Source organism: Myotis daubentonii, chromosome 16 (genome assembly GCF_963259705.1).
Source record: "Myotis daubentonii chromosome 16, mMyoDau2.1, whole genome shotgun sequence".
NCBI classification, from domain to species: domain Eukaryota; kingdom Metazoa; phylum Chordata; class Mammalia; order Chiroptera; family Vespertilionidae; genus Myotis; species Myotis daubentonii.
The window spans coordinates 26,684,196-26,689,440 of NC_081855.1; the positions used below are offsets into that span (position 1 = coordinate 26,684,196).

A 5,245-nucleotide genomic window follows, 5' to 3' on the forward strand; every position below is an offset into this window, starting at 1 on the left:
GGTTCCGGCGGGATCAGTGAGGAAAGGGCACTTCTCCTGACCCCTGCAGCCTGGCCTCAGCCCTCCTGGCTCCCTGCATCTTCCTCCAGGGCCAGCCCCGTCCATGCTTGCACCGCCGGGACAGAAATGACCCGGCCAAGGTCACATGGCGGCTCACAGATCGGGCAGAGAGGCTAGTGCAGATGCTTGGCCCTGGCTCGCTGGGGGCCGCGGTCTCCGCTTCCGCTCCCGTGGTAACGCATTGGTCGTGGTTTTTCTGCACCAGGGCTCTGGGCCCCATCCCAGGCTCTGCGGGCGCCGTGCCCCCGGGGGTGCTGGCGGCGATGGGGTGAGGACGGGCGGGCTCTCAAGCTCTACGGGTCGAGCCCCACAGCCCGCCTGGCTGAGGTCCCAGTGGGCGGGGGAGCGGGGCGGGCTGGTGGGGCGGGGCCAGGGGCGGGGCGCCGCCCCTCCGCGCCTGCGCCACTTGCCCTCCACTGAGAGCTTCGAACGCTGGCTTGGCTGTCGGGCGCGGTGGCCAAGTGGTAAGGCGTCGGTCTCGTAAACCGAAGATCGCGGGTTCGAACCCCGTCCGTGCCTGGGCTTTCAGGTTGGGGTTAGGCAGTGGGCCTCTGGTGGCCTCTTGTTCGCTGTCCCCACCTTCTGCTACTTGGCTTTTTTAACTTTTCGGGTTTTGTTCATAAGCCTTGCACAGGGCAGACATGTCTGGGATCCCTGTGTTGCTGATGGGGACACCTACACCCAAGATGAACAGCTTGCACTAGGCATTGGAATAGCCAAGTGTGGTCCTTTCATGCTGGTTTTGTATGTCCTGAGGGTGGGAGCACTTCCCAGAAAGGCATTTTGAGCTTCTGGAGATGGGTTTTATTGGTTTCTAATTGTTCCTTGAAAGGTGAGTGAACCACACTGTGCATGGCCCCTGCCTTTTTTGTCTGAATCAGGAAGCCAACCACATTGTTCAGTTGGTGGGTGCTTATTCCTTTCCCAGCCCTTGTGAACTGAGCCTTTGAGACTGGCCCTAGCCAGGTATGACACCCCCCAAGTCATCTCTAAGGTAGACCACCCAATTTAATAGGATATTATGTTGAGTGCTTCCCATTCGGATACACTCCAGCCTGTCTGTCCCTTTCTTTGATTGTGACATTCAGCACTGAAAATACTACTCCAGATATAGCCTCACTAATGGAACTTAACCTCCCTCATTCTACATTCCATACTTCTGTTCATGTGACCAAAAGTCACATTACCTTTCAATGCAGTTCACCAAAGGGAACTTCAGGTGGATTGAAAGTCAGCAGAGTCTCTTTGGAATAGTGTCTAGGGTTATCAAAAGATAGGATGTGGGCTCAGGCACCAGGGCAATATATTTATCATTTCCCTAATACTCCAATAAATGGAAGAGATGCTTGGCTTTTCAAGGGAATGCTGAACTACGTGTCAGTGTCAACATGGAATTGTTACTGAATGCAAATAAAGGCAGATTCCAAATATCCCGGGATAGGAGGGAGAAATTTCCTGAACTACTGGGTATTGCCTTAAATCCTGTCTCTGAATTTGGGTTACCGATCCTTGGAACTCTGAGGCTGGACATTGGGTTTCCCGCAGTAGCTGGAGGTGAGAATTCCATCCCAACAGAGGGGGATGGATGAGCCAAGCCAAATCAATAAAAGAGGGTCAAGGTACAGAAGTAGTCAACATACAGATGTTGGGGGGAATGTGGGCCCCCAAAGGTGAAGAGCCAGAGATAGGAATCAACTATGGACCCCAGGTCAAGGTTGGTCAGATATAAGCACCAGGGTGAACATGGGAGCAGAGAGGTCTTATCATGACCTGGAAGGCCTTCCGGTATCTACACTCACTTCTGTGGGGCTGGAGGTAGTTATTGGCTTAAAGGGTGAGGGGAGAGGCAGGAGGAGACACCTACACTGAGCTCCCTGCACGACCTCTATCCAGCCACATATATACCTTGGACTTCAACTTCCTTTGTTGCAAAATTTGAAAGTTGAAAAAGATATTTCCTAGGTGCCTCGTGGCCTCAAATTTTACCTTCTAACTCGGAGCCTGGGCCTTGGACAAGGAAAGGGACCTCAAGCTGCCTCACTGTCTCGCCATGGCTGCCCAAGGTGGCGAATCAACAGTGCGGCGTGGTCATTTCGACGTCACGATGGGATCTATGTGACCCTGGTTCCCCATCCAGAGAGTTACGATCAGTGCTCCCTGATGGGCAGGGCTAGAGCTGCGAAGGCCTGCCCCCTGCCAGCTTCCTCTTGTGCAGACCTACCGCCATTGGCTCCCAGGTCTAGGACAGACTCAGAGCCTCTGGTACTGCAGTTTGAGAGCCATGTAGTGAGACACAGACATTGTGGGCAGCTAAAACCGCTAGGATATTTTAAAAATATAAACTACTTTAGGCCAGGCCTCTTTCTTCCTGTGAGTGAATATTATTTAACTTAAAAGCAGAATTTGGCAAGTATATATATTTTGCCTCATGCTGTCAGTGTAGTCCAGTATTCCACCTTGAGATACATACACCAGGGCCAGGGATTGAACCTGCAACCCAGGTTTGTGTCCTTGACCAGGAATTGAATCCAAGACTGTTCAGTGTGCAGGGCCAACTCTAACCACTGACCCGCACCAGACTGGGCGAGAGATATCTTTTTAAATCTCATATTTTATATAAAACTGACTCAGAAGCCACACAAATCAAGCGAATGTCTTAATAAATTATAAGAATACCAACCAGGTGAGAGAACTCTGCCAGATACCCCAAAACCTCCTTCATTTGCCCCCTCCCAATGGCACTCCCTCATAGCCAGAAGTAGCCATACTCCCTACTTTTTTTTTAATAGGAATCACTTCCTCACATTTTTACTTATCACCTAATTGAGCATCTTCGCATCTTTATACCTATAATTTAACTTTGCTCATTTTGAAAATTGATATATCTTTTAAGCTTTTTATTTCAACCACGAGGACTCTCTTCTTCCCTTTCATTCCCTTGCAAGGTATCTGTTGAGGAACCTGGCCCGTTTGAGCTGTAGAGTTTCCCATAATTTAGACTTTCCTGCCTGCAAGCTCTTGGTGCAATTCAACAAGTTCCTCTGTCCTCCTCAAATCTTGCTGCAAATTAGCGAAATCAGACACTAGATCAGAGTCGGTTCAATCTCTTAGACGAGACTCAGGTGTCATCTCCTCTGATTCCCCCACGTAATGAGCCAGCTCCCTGTCTGGGACCCCTCTGTGCGTCGCACATCCTGGCTGGGAGGCCTTTAGGGCTGGGACACTGTCTCACTCAGGTCTGTTTCCGGCACCTGGTCCAGAGACAGAGGCCTGGACAAGAGAGGGCCCTACGTGAGGGATTGAGGAAGTCTTCCCTGAGGAAGTGACATCGTGGCTGGGCTCTGGAGGATGCCCAGGAAGGTGCCCGAGCACCACAAGATCTTGGGTATTTCTGCCCTCGTTCAATCATCTTTGACACGCAACTATCATGACTAGATTGCAGCTGAGCAAGCAGAGGAACTCTTCTTTCTCCCGTGGACTTTCTGACCTTGCACGTAAAATGCAATTCCAAATTAAGAAACAAATACTGCCCAGCTGGCATGGCTCAATGGTTGAGATTTGACCTATGAACCAGGAGGTTATGGTTCAATTCCTGGTCAGGGCACCTGCCCGGGGTGCGGGCTCCAGCCCTAGTGGGAGGCTTGCAGGAGGCAGCCGATCAATGGTTCTCTCTCATCATTTATGTTTCTATCTCTCCCTTCCTCTCTCTTTACCTCTGAAATTAATTAAAAAAAAATACATTTTTTAGCCCTAACTGGTTTGGCTCAGTGGATAGAGCGTCGGCCTGCGGACTGAAAGGTCCCAGGTTCGATTCCGGTCAAGGGCATGTACCTTGATTGTGGCCACATCCCCAGTAGGAGGTGTGCAGGAGGCAGCTGATCGATGTTTCTTTCTCATCGATGTTTCTAACTCTCTATCTCTCTCCCTTCCTCTCTGTAAAAAATCAATAAAACATTTTAAAAAATGAGAAAAAAATACATTTTTAAAATAAAAGAAACAAATACTCATTCTCTGTAAATACTTTTTATTAGTAAACGCCAAAGGCCCAAACCCATCCTTCCAGACAAAAGTTACCAATTAGGAATGACAGCAACTGTCCAACCCTCTCCTTTTACAGCCACAGAAACGGGCAAAGAGAAAGGAAGTGATTCGCTCAAGGCCACCCAGAAAGCTCTGCCTTTCTCACATAGATGACGCTCTCCCGCAGGACGAGCACACATCTGTTTGGAAAAGTCTTCTGCGTTATTCCTTGGCACGGACCCAGGGGATGGGCCATCTCATTGCCAACCTGTGAGCCAAGCGGCCACATCACTTGTCTCGTGTTCACCCTGATCAATGGGAGGAGCACAGAGAGACCAAAGCCCCCAGGCCTGACCACAGTCCCCGGCGCCCAGGTTGGATTCCCCAGGGGACGGACTCCTAGTTTCTCTGGAGCACGTGTGCTAACATTTTCGGGCACTTACCCTGCCACGGAGCCTTGCGGAGAATCCCGAGGGAGATGGCGGGGACAGTGGGCCCCTAGGCTCCTTGTGTGACCTTCCAGCCCCCACCTTCTCAGCCTCACGCCTTAGGTCATGTTCAGAGCACGGGGCCCAAGCATAGAGCGTCAGACCACCTGCCTCCCCCCACCTCCCACCAGGCAGGAAAACCGAACCTAATTCTGTCTCCGCCTTGCTAACACGTTCCACACCTGGAGAGAACTGACTCCTTGCTGGGGAATCTACCCCTTCGCTGCTGCTCGTGTGCCAGGGTGTGTCTTACCCGGTGACCTGGATATTAAAGGCTCTTCATATCGTGGCCGAATGCAGGAAGGTCATCAACAACAAAGTCAGAAACTTCCAAGACGTTTCTTCCTACGGTCAAGCTGGGAGCAATCACAGAGAAAAACCGCATTCCAGGTTCGCCAGTGGCAGAGATACCTTATCAAAGGTTGCCCAGGGGTCAAGTACGGAAGCAGGCCCCAAACGTGGATAAGACCAGCGATGCCCGTGCGGCTCTTGGGCAGTGACGTTTCCTGGCCAGCCTGTCTTCCCCCGGAACTCCGGAAGGGCCCAGCAGGACCGAGTACCTTGGGCACATCATTCCATCTCCCCAAGCTCGGCCTCCGTCTCAGGAGAACGGTGTTCCCCTCCCTCCCGCTCACAGCGCTTTGTTGTGCTGCTAGAGATGTGGCGGGTGTTCACGG

At 51.5% G+C, this 5,245-nt stretch overlaps 1 non-coding gene across 1 annotated transcript; it reads left to right on the plus strand.

The window, feature by feature from the left end:
• The first annotated feature begins 507 nt into the window (after window positions 1-507).
• TRNAT-CGU (transfer RNA threonine (anticodon CGU)) lies at window positions 508-579 on the plus strand. The gene has a single exon. It is a non-coding gene; the product is annotated as a tRNA-Thr (tRNA).
• Window positions 580-5,245: the final 4,666 nt, after the last annotated feature.